This window comes from Mustela nivalis (assembly GCF_964662115.1).
Source record: "Mustela nivalis genome assembly, chromosome: 7".
NCBI lineage: Eukaryota > Metazoa > Chordata > Mammalia > Carnivora > Mustelidae > Mustela > Mustela nivalis.
In genome coordinates, this window is record NC_139026.1 from 92,911,471 (window position 1) to 92,923,702 (window position 12,232).

Genomic DNA, 12,232 nt, shown 5'->3' on the forward strand with positions numbered 1-12,232 from the left:
ATTTTTCTACATTTGTTTACAATCAAATAAGCTCATGTTATCTCAGTGTTCTAAAATTTGTCAACGAGACAAATAACAAAATTGTGTTTAGCTGTTTAGTGTTTAATCCAAATATAAATATAATTGTTACGTTAAACAAGTGATTTAAATTAACATGAATAAGATCAAAGTTTATACTAAGTTAAACTAAATAATGGATATTTGTTAAATATTTAAATTACTTACAAATCAGGGAAACATTAACTGTTAAACATAAGTTTATTTACTTTTGTCTTTTAATATTTACAAAAAATGTATTATGAGGAAAAATATATTTCTGAAAATTTCAGATGTTTTTAAAAGTTTACTAATATACTACAGGATGCTAATTTATTATGGTCCCCAATTGCTGGTTTCCTAGTTTTCACTGAAAAGGAAAGATTACAAATAGTTAAAAAGGTTGGAAGAAGAGCTAACATTACAAAATGAACCAGAGAAAATGTTAAAAGAGAGTAATAAGCATAAATTAACTCTGTGCAAACTGTGTTCATTGAGGCTGAGAGAATGCAGACAAGGCCACAGGTTCCTCTTTAGACAATAAGGCACATTGAACTTCCACAGAGTTTTCTTACCCTGTGGAAGGATTTGCTGTAACTTCTCATTTTTCAAACTAAGGTCACAGACCATTGATGAGTTATGGTTAACATTTATTTAAATAAAAATACACAATACTTATCAATGTAGATGGATGGATGATATATGTGTCTTTAATTTTACCTATAATTTACAGATTTTATTATAGATTTATTTATTTCCTTTATATTAATAAAAAATAATAATTTTATAGAATGGAAAATAGAGTATGCATGGCATATACTGAAAATATATACATGTCAAGAAATACTTCCTGAAAATATTTCCATGTCAAGGAAATACATGTCCATTTATTGAACTTTTGTTTCCGTTACTTATATGGTTTTAATGTGTATGTATGTCCTGGGACATAAATATACACTATTTCTTGCTGTGAAATGATCCAGCATGTTTTAAAGCTACTGGTTTTATACCACAGTTAAATGAGAAACAAAAGTATCTGTGCAGCTGGCTGAAAAAGTCAGTATAAGAACAATCACTCTTCTGCCCTGTACACACACAGTCGTACCTTCTCCAGGCCAAGCTGTAATCACTCTTTGATTGCCTCATAAATAGATTGTCTTTTCAGACTTACAGCCAGGCAACAATCTGTGTTCAAAAGAACTTCCTTCATTTTTTTCCCAGTTACTTGCAAGGCTGGGAATTCTGGTCATGGCATCACAGATATTGATAATTCTGTCATCAGTTCTGAAGTTGGCGTCCCATCTTTCAAGTCTTTGCTCTCTGAGAACCTTCTTCAACAGTGATACAGGAATCCTGTTGCCTCTGCTTATTGCATCATTTCTAGTCTAGCTGAACAATGTCAGGACAAAACTTAATATTCTCTCATCTGCTAAAAGGACAAAGTTTTCCTGTACTATTGGTCTGCTTCCGATAAGAGATTATGAAAGAAAAGCAAAGATTTTGTGTTTTATTGGAGTAATTTTCTGTGCTTTATTAGGTCTTTGATAGGTTTTGCTCACAAGTCTGTAACCTTCTGGTATTTGCCTATAAAATCTTTATTGTCTCTGGTCAAATACACAGTTAAGTATCTTTCATAATAATCTGCGAGAGTATTTACTCAAAAGTTCAAAACTTTTTGATATTTTTGACAAAATTCTGTCTGCATAGGCCATTATCAAGACTTTTGGACATTCAAAATTAGATTTGTTGCTTTTAGTTTCTTCTAATTTTGAATGTCCAGAAGTCTATTGTGCCATTCTGGCAGCCCTAGAAATATCTCCCACCAGTATTGCTTCATGACATTTACCAGTTTATCAGCTTCCCAGTGGGTCATCTGATAAGTCATTTCCATCAGAGGTCACCCAATTACCCCATCCCCCCACTACTGTCCCCTCCAGCAACTTTCAATGTGTTTCCTATAGTTCAAAGTCACTTGTGGTTTGCCTCCCTGTCTGTTTTCTGAGTCCGACTTATAATAATCAAACTCATTATTGTTTTATGTATATAGAAAAATAAGATGCTCTTATATTCAGTCACACAATTCCAGTAAATCAGATTATTATGTACTCTGTGAAGATGATTACATTTTGATCATGGGATTTCTTCCTTTGAAACTGAGAAAAGGGGCGCCTGGCTGGCTCAGTGGGTTAAGCTGCTGCCTTCGGCTCAGGTCATGATCTCAGGGTCTGGGATCGAGTCCCACATCGGGCTCTCTGCTCGGCAGGGAGCCTGCTTCCTCCTCTTTCTCTCTGCCTGCCTCTCTGCCTACTTGTGATCTCTCTCTGTCAAATAAATAAATAAAATCTTTAAAACAAACAAACAAACAAAAAAACTGAGAAAAGAGTCTGGACAAAGGGACCCACTTATGTGTCCCTAGAAGTTTCTGGATTTTTGTGTGTCCATGGCATCAGTATTGACTTTGCTCTTCTTATTAAATGGAAAGGGCATTATGAGATTATTGATTTTGCCTGTGATGCTACCATTAGACTTGTCCCTCCACTGCTCCTTTAACCAAATCTCGGATCCTTCTCATAAAAAGACCTTGGTGAAGCTGGGAAGGTTATAATTTTGAATGTGTGCCCATTAATAACTCAATCTAAGATAGAAGGGGGCTTGGTTATACTTTTGCCCAAGCCTTTTTTTCCCTTGGACTGGAATAATAGACATAGAAAAGGCAATATGTACCTCATCCATAGTCATCACCAGCACCTTTAAAACTGTTCAGTTTGAATTATCAACAAACTGAAGTTAGTAGCCTGGCAGAAGTTGTCTTAGAGACTATCAAGGGCACTTGGTATCTTAATGGAGCAACAAGAAAGCTCTTGTGCCTTATTGGGAGAAAAATGCTATTTCTATAGTAATTGGTCTGTGAAGTAACATAAGAACTAAAATTTAGGGCACCTGGATGGCTCAGTGGGTTAAAGCCTCTGCCTTCGGCTCAGGTCATGATCTCAGTGTCCTGGGAGCCCCACATAGGGCTCTCTGCTCAGCAGGGACTCTGCTTCCCTCTCACGCTCTGCCTGCTTCTCTGCCTCCTTGTGATCTCTGTTGGTCAAATAAATAAATAAAATCTTAAAAAAAAACCCTACAATTTATAAAGGATAATATCAATGTATTAGGTGAAGTAGGACATAAGCTGGACTTGGAGATTATTTCAATTTCTTCAATTGTTTACTATCAGAAATAGGATCCTGGTTAAGAATGATAGAACAGACTCATTTATCGCTATTAATCTTAATTATATGTGTTCCTAAGTTAACCAGATGTTTACTAAAAATTGAATCTTATGCTGTAAATTTCCCAATTGTGCAGGTTATGTTTTCACAGAAGACTATGTCAGATAATTCTAATTGTCATGGATTTTATAGACTAGAATAGTTGGAGAAATTAGTAACAGGACCTCCCCTTACTTGCTCGCCACAACTCTGTCACAGAGGGACTAGATGGAACCAGGGCAGGTATTGAAACTATGCTGGCCTTTATTTTTTAAATAATTTTTATTTGTTTTATATGTACATTAACATATAATATATTATTAGCCCCAGGGGTATTTTCTTTCTTTAATATAGAATTGTTTCTGCTTTGCCCTGAGAGTACGTGGAAGTAAATTTCTGATTTGCTCTGTGTTGTTAGTGCTTAACATAGTACCTTACTCAAGGAAACTACCAAATTCATATTCATTAAGTGAGTCAAGGAATAAATCATTTGAAAGCTTTGGGTTGGAAGAAACAATGACAACCATTACTTAATCTTTAACTGGAAAAAGTAAAAATTTTAAACTATATTTTCCTCTTTTAATATTTTCTTATTTGAAGATATACTTCTGTTTAATTTGTTGTGTTTTGTTTTTTGATTTTCCTAATTTGGAGGTAAAGCTAGGATTTAAGTTTTTAAAAGCTATTAACATGCCTGTTTGTGGAAGGATCTTAAAAGGTATTTGTGATGAAGATGTTACTAGAATAGGATGAATGAAAATGAATAAAATAATTTGATTATAAAATTTGGCCCATTATATTTGGTTCTTTATATTTATTTATTTATTTGGCTTTACATTCTCTTATTTCCTGGAAAATATCACAATTTTTTTGAGTGAGTTATTGAAGGCCTGTTTGACTTGCTTATTCCTCAGTGTATAAATGAAAGGGTTCAGAACTGGAGCGATAGAGGTAGTGAGCACCATCACGCCCTTATTAATCACCACTGATTCCTTTGCTGAAGGTTTGATATAGATGAAGATGCAGCTGCCATAAGTGATAGAAACCACAATCATGTGGGAAGAACAAGTAGAAAAGGCTTTTTTTTTTCTTTTGCTGGTCAGAAGGGAATCCCAAAATTGTCTTGATGATATAAATGTAAGACAGAACTACACATGTAAGTGTCATAAGGAGGGTCAGCACAGCACAGATTATAACAGTCTGTTCCATGAACCAAGTATTTGAATAAGAGATTTTCAGGAGGGGAGTTGCACCACGGATAAAATAATCAATGGTATTAGAATCACAGAATTCCAGATTTAGGCCTAAGCTAAGTGGGGGGATTATAATCAACAGACCAGCTACCCAACACCAAAAACACATCTTCTGCAGACAGTACTACTCATGACAGTCACATAATGTAAGGGTTTGCAGATGGCCACATAACAGTCATAGAACATGGCAGCCAACAGAAAAAATTCAGTTATACCAAAGAAATCAGTAAAATACCTGACTGGCACAGGCATTGTAAGTAATGACCCTGTCACCTGTTGCTATGTTATATAAATACCTTGGAATACAAGCAGATGTGAATGAGATCTCGAAGAAGGAGAAATTTTGTAGGAGATAGTACATGGCAGTTTTAAGGTGGGAATCCAATAAGATGAGGCAGATGATTGTCAAGTTCCCAATTATACTCAACATATAAGTGAGGAAGAGAAAGATAAAAATTAAAACCTGCAGTGGAGGGTCATCTATCAGTCCCAGCAGAATGAATGTTGTTACTGTACCATTTCTCATCACTGATTCATGATAATCTTTTAAATATGCATGTAACATTGAGACATTTTATTATAGATTATTTTAACAATATGAACTCTATCATATGTCGAGGGCGGATGCTTCAGGGGCTCGGAGATCCGTCAACCGCAGTGCTTTGCAAAATGGCGCCTGGCGATTTGCCAGAAGGTGTGTCTAGAGTAACTGATTGTAAACAGGAAGTACTACCTATTGGCTGTTGAACTATTGCTATGCTGTGGGTACTTGGTAACAAGCTTAAGATTGGTGGATGCATATCGCTGTCTATGCTGATTGGCTTAGCGCCCATATATAAGCGATGGCCATATGAAATAAAGCGCTCTTATTTTTTTGAAACCCAACCAGATGGAGGGTCGTTATTATCGCTGCTGGACGGCTATAATCATAGTCAGGTTTTTATTTATTATTATTAAAAATGTTTGCAATTTAAGTGTACACTCTGTAATGGACTACTTTTCACTAGTATGGGTCTCTCATTTCATAGGAGAAAGATGTTTTTGATTTTCAAGAATTCTTTGATGTATTTGCTTGACATATTGTTCCTTCTTAAAGTACTAATATGTCAGAAACGTTGGGTTTAATGCATATTCTGTAGTCACTTGAAGTCTCTGTTCCAGCTCTATGATTAAAGAATTTTGCTTTCTGTCTTTGTTTATTGCATACAAGTTTTCTCCTATGCATATCCCTAAACTTCATCGTGCATGCAGTTACACACACTCACCCATATACACACACACAATGTCTTTACCTCTCTCTCTAAGATTTGTAGGTCCCTAAGTAATCACCTATAATTCACAGTGGAGCAGAATATATAATGTTTTAATGTGCAGTATACTTTGCATGAGATACTTTTATACTTTCACAAAGTGCTCTGATCAGCTTCAAAGATATTACAAATGATATATTTTTCTGATCCTTGTATATAAAGTATTTTCTTTATTTCCCTTCATTTCTTGCCGTAATATTTCCTATGTAGTTGCATCAGTTCCTATGTTTTGAAATGCTTCAAGTGGTCTTCACTTAATCTGTATCTTTAGTTTATAATTGTTCTTTCTCATTCTCAGATGCAACCTAACATTTATTTGGATATTTCACATGGACTTCAAATCCCCTGTATCACAAATGAAATATAATCTCCCTCTCTCTTCTGCCTCATCTTAATATGTCTTTTTCAAGAAGGATAATAGACTATATTTATTGAACACATTCCATGTGATCAGTATTTTAGTAAACATTTCTCATGAAACATCTGTTCTGTCTTCAACTCACTGAGTAATTTCTATTCATCCTTAAGCCCTATGGAGTTTCCTAAAAGTCTAATGACTATGCTGTCTTTCAACCTCATCACCGTGTTCCCATAGAAAACAATGCTTTCTACTATTTTTAACACTCAAAAGAGAATACTAATTTGTGAAGACCATAATGTGTTTTTTTCACCATACAGTTAACACAGCTCTATATACATTGTCAGCCATCTAATGTTTCTAAGTGAATTTAATTATAGTGTGCTTTCCAGACACCTATCCAACTATTTTCCTATTTGGATTTCTAATTCAAAGCACTTTGATAATAATTTTGTTCATTGAAATTTTCTATTGGAATCTATTATTGGAATTTGTTTTTTGTTTTTTTGTTTTTTTTTACTTTTAAAGAAGATCAAGTTTATTTATTTATTTATTTATTTTGCTTTTGTTTATTACTTTCATAGAGGATAGAAGAGAAACTGCCTTCTCTTTGCCCTATCTTCTAGTAAAATTCTGTTGATGCAATTTTTGGCATGGGAAGCAAGATATTAATTCCAGAGGGAATGAAATTTTTTGATTGAGTTTCTGTTATTAGATCTTCCACAGATTGTTTTAAGGCATTGACAGTTAATTAGTGAAGACTCAAATATTTTCATTTAAAGTTAGTGTCTCTAGGTTTGAAATTTCCTACTGCAGTGAATTATATTCAATTATTACAAGTTTCCTCTAGAGACCCCAATTTACTTATATGCAGACTACTCAACTTTCCCATGTAAACTAATGTATTTTTAAAAATTAATTTTGTTCAGTTAGCCACTGTATAGTACAACATTAATTTTTGATGTAGTGTTCAATGATTCATTAGTTGCATATAACACTCAGTGCTTATCACTAGGGTATTGTTTTACTGATGTAAAACAGGGTTGGCTCTGACTAAGGAGCAAAACCAATTAAGGCCTCAGGACGATGATATCAAACAGAAGAAAGAACTGAACTAAGCTCATGGTTGGCATGACCAAACACTCTAAGGGAATCAAGAGATGCATTCAACTACTGCAGTAAATCAAATTGATAATGTGGGAGACATTTAAAAGGATTAAAATTTGATAGCTATCCAGAAATATATTACCTGTATCATCAATATCACCAAAATGTAAGATATATATTCACATAATTGTATAAACATACCCTTACTTTCTCAGAAAAATGACACACCAACCAAAGTTTCATCCTCATTAGAGATCCTTAAACCCACATCAAACATGTTTTGAAGGCAGAATAACAAAAACCAATTAGCCACATTTCACTGAGTCTTTTTTAAGCCTTGTATTATACCTTATGACACCTCATCTCTTACCCCATCTCTTACCTTCCTCCAACCCAGTTTCTAATTTCTCAGCAATGCATACACCATGGTATTGACTAAATGTACTCAGCCCTATCTCCATAGGATATTATTTTATACTCTAAAAAGTTTTTTTTTTTAATCTGAGGTGTCATAAGGTATAATACAAGGCTTAAAAAAGACTCAGTGAAATGTGGCTAATTGGTTTTTGTTATTCTGCCTTCAAAACATGTTTGATGTGGGTTTAAGGATCTCTAATGAGGATGAAACTTTGGTTGGTGTGTCATTTTTCTGAGAAAGTAAGGGTATGTTTATACAATTATGTGAATATATATCTTACATTTTGGTGATATTGATGATACAGGTAATATATTTCTGGATAGCTATCAAATTTTAATCCTTTTAAATGTCAGTATATTCTTGTACATAAAAGTCTCTCAGAAAATTACTTTTATGTATCACTCTCATTTATAATTTTTAAAAGATAGGTAAAACATGCTTTTTTAGAGCATAATAAAACTCAGGTGACATGAAACTAAATATAACTAAAATTACACTTTTTCTCACTTACTGTTATGACTGTGAATCATAGTTTCTGCTGGTTGTTGAAACACATGAAGCTTTAAAACTCCTAAACTGAAGATGGTAGTTGAGGTGAAGATTTTTATCTGAATTCTGGCCACTTTTGCTTATGAATCCACTGTCACATTCACAACTCCAAGATGCACAGTAGTATCCATCTTCAACCAGTTACATGGAATTCCTTGTTTGCTATTAAAATCCCCCTCACAAAAGGGATTAAAAAAACAAACAAAAAATAATACAGTACAAGGCTGTGGAATGTCAGTAACCTTCTCCAGTTTCAATAAAGTTGCAATTTTGACCTGTCAGGGTTTTGAGCACAATTGCTATATCTAACTTGGCATTTGGGTTATCTGATAAGAATGCAACTAAGTGAATAAACAAAAAGTTCCTGATGACTGAAGAACAGAGTCATTAATGAATCTTCTGATAAATAAAATTGGGGTTAAAAAAAGTACACTAACTGTGGCTTCTTTGGAGACAGTGTCCTTGGAGACAGGAGGGTGCAGCAGCAGATAATAGGCATAGGACAACAGAAAAATCTGGTTATAAAACAACTTTAGCTCCTTTTGCTGTCATATCACATAAACTGAGAGACAGCACAAGGAAGGGTCATAAAAAACCACATTCTTCATTTACTGATTTGTTACATAAATTATATTTGGAAAATTTAAATACATAAATTATATTTGGGAAGTTATACTTGGACAAGAAAAAGGAAAAATATGTAAAACCATATAACCCACAGTGCTTAATTATAGCATCAAAACTCCAGTCTTTTCCCCCCAAATATATCAATATAACTATAGGTATGATTTAAAAATAAACATTATAACATAATTGTTATATTTGGACATATACATCTGTGTTCTTCTAAACATATTCTAGATTAATATACATATCATTATATTTGAATCATTTATTGTTATTAACTTATGTTCAATATCTTAATGTTCCTTCAGCTCTTAGAATCAAATTACTATAGATCCATATTCTTAAAATTTTTCCATGCTGCCATCGTCTATTAATTTATAACAAAAGAACCAAGAACATACCCTAGGAAAAGGAAAGACTCTTCAATAAATGCTGTTGGGAAAACTGGACAGCTACATATAAAATAATTCAACCATACACAAAAATCAACTTGAAATGGGCTACAGACTTGAAAGTAAGACCTAGAACCATAAAATTCCCAGAAGAACACATAGGAGGTATCAGTCTTGACATCTTTGATACCAGTCTTGGCATTAGTTTTGGATTTGACCCTTAAAGTGAAGAAACAAAGAAAAATAAACAAGTGGGTCTACATTAAACAAAAAAACTTTTACCCAGCTTAGTAAACCATCAACAAAGTGTAAGGGCTCCCTAATGAATGGGAGAAAATATTTGGAAATCATTTATCTGATAAGAGAGTAGTATCCAAAATAATATAAAGAACTCATACAACTCAATAGCAAAAAAGAAAAAAAAAAAAAAACAAAACAAAACAAATAAAATTAAAATTGGGCAAGGGGTAGAAGATCAGAATAGATATTTTTCCAAAGACACACAAATAGCCAGAAGGTACACAAAAAGGTGTTCAGCATCACTAATCATCATGGCAATGCAAATCAAAACCAGAATGGGATATTACTTGACGCCTGCTACAATGGCGGTTATCAAAAATGCAGGAGATAAAAATTGTTGTAAAATATGGAGGAAAGAGAATCCTTTGCACTGTTGTTGAGAATGTAAATTGGTGCAGCCACTGTGGAAATAGTATAGAGGTTCCTCAAAAATTTAAAAATAGCACTAAGGTGCCTGGGTGGCTCAGTGGGTTAAAGCCTCTGCCTTCGGCTCAGGTCATGATCCCAGGGTCCTGGGATCAAGCCCCGCATCGGCTCTCTGCTCAGCAAGGAGCCTGCTTCCTCCTCTCTCCCTGCCTGCCTCTCTGCCTATTTGTGATCTCTTTCAAATAAATAAATAAAATCTTAAAAAAAATAAAAATAAAAATAGTACTAGCATAAGATCCAGCAATCCCTATTCAAGGTATATATCCAAAGGAAATGAAAACAGGGATTGAAGAGATACATGAGTTGTATTTTTGTTGCAGCCTTATTCATAATAGCTGGGATATGGAAACAACCTATAAGGTTAGCAATATATGAGTGGATAAAGAAGATGTAGTGTGTATATGTACAATAGAATATTATTCAACCATAGGGAAGAAGGAAATCCTGCCTTTTGTGACAACATGGATGGTACTTAGAGGCATTATGCTAAGCAAGATAAGTTAGACAAAGAAAGATAAATTTTGCATGATATCACTTATATGTGGAATCTAAAAACATAAAAAAAATCAGTAACAGAGTGTAGGAAAGTTTTTGCTGGGACTGGGGGATGAGGAAAATAGGCAGAGTTTGGTAAAAGCATAGGAACTATAAGGTGAATAAAGTCTGAAGATCAAATGTATGACATGGTGACTATATTTGATAACACTGTATTGTATAACTAAAATTTGTTGAGAGTAGAACTTAAATGTTCTCACCAAAAAAAACAAAACAAAACAAAACAAAACAAAACAAAACAAAATAAATAATCCCCAAAAGCCTTGAAACCAAAACCAAAAAGTCAAACCAAAACATTTGATGATATATAAACTGTGATGATTTGATATATGCAGATAGCCCACTGTTCCCATGGTGGGAGCCATTTTGGAGGACACAGTCTTGAGAGAGCAGTGTGTTGTTGAAATCATCTAGACAGTATGTGATTAAACCCAGCTAAAGCTCCTACATAAACTTCTACATTCTGGAGGAGATGGGTGTAGAGATTTAATCAACTTGAAGCCACTGATGACAAGCCCCATATATAATATATTCTCCTGATTGTTGAAACTACAGTTTATCAGTCTGGAGTAGCCTGCATCTTTTGATCCCTCCTTGCCCTTTGTGTAATGGGACCAGTTTTAGATTTCACCAGGAAAGCTTCTGAAATTGTGAATCAACAACTTTTTAAAATTTAAAAAAAAAAATTATAAAGGCCATTAGTTTCCACAGTGGTACATTTAGATAATTTCAAGGTGTATTAAGAAAATCAGATTACTTTATTTATAGAGCACTCTAATGACAAATCATGATTCATTTATTCCCAATTTATGTTTTATTTTTATCTGCACATTGGGTTAGAATTACTTGTATTTATATTTTACTGCTGACTGAAGATATATCCTAAAGTTAAACTTCTAAAGTCTTAATTTTTCTTTGTAGTTTGGTTACTGGTAAAATGCAAATATCTGCAAATAGTTATGGGCTTTCTGTATCCATTACTTAAGATTTTGAGATTTAGCATTATTCTAATTTTTGAACCCATGTTCTATTCTCTAAACAACTTTTTCCTGACTCATTTCTTTTCCTCTCTCTTCCTCATGAATTTTTTGTCTAAACTTTATGGTCATTGTCTATTGCTATTGGTGAGAAATTTGTTGTTTGAAATGTTAAGATATGTTGGGTGTGACATTCACAGGATTGTATGAAAACATCACGATTTTTTTATTTTTACTTTTAATTTGTTTGGCTAAGATTTAAGCATTCCAACATCTTGGTTCCAATATCATTAAGTAAAAAAAAAAAAAAATCAGATTTAAAATATTAATCACATTCCCCAAGCACTATTTACTTTCACTCTTACTTGGTCTTGTCATCTGTGAAGTGGAAATAATAATAATGTCCTTTATATGCCATTTTAAAAAAACTAAATTCTACATATCTAAAACTTAGAAAGTGCCTAGCTTGTTATAACTATATGCTCCCTATTTGTTCTTATTCACAGTAATTTTTCTTTTGTTATTCACCCTCCATTATTCTTTACCACATTGTAATCATACATTGACCCCATTGTTCTTTTTATAAAATTTTCCGTTTATTTATTTCAGTGGGGAAGGCAAAGAGAGAGGGGGAGGGAAAGAATCTCAAGCAGACTCCCTCCTGAGTACA

The 12,232-nt window shown here is 33.6% G+C and overlaps 2 pseudogenes across 2 annotated transcripts in view; both read right to left on the minus strand.

Annotated features, from left to right (window-relative positions):
* Nucleotides 1-12,232, minus strand: part of LOC309870316 (olfactory receptor 6C2-like) — an 80,093-nt pseudogene that overhangs the window by 23,607 nt on the left and 44,254 nt on the right. The window lies entirely within an intron of this gene.
* LOC309869881 (olfactory receptor 6C2-like) lies at nucleotides 4,133-5,069 on the minus strand (annotated as a pseudogene). Its single transcript has one exon. The product of its transcript is annotated as an olfactory receptor 6C2-like (transcript).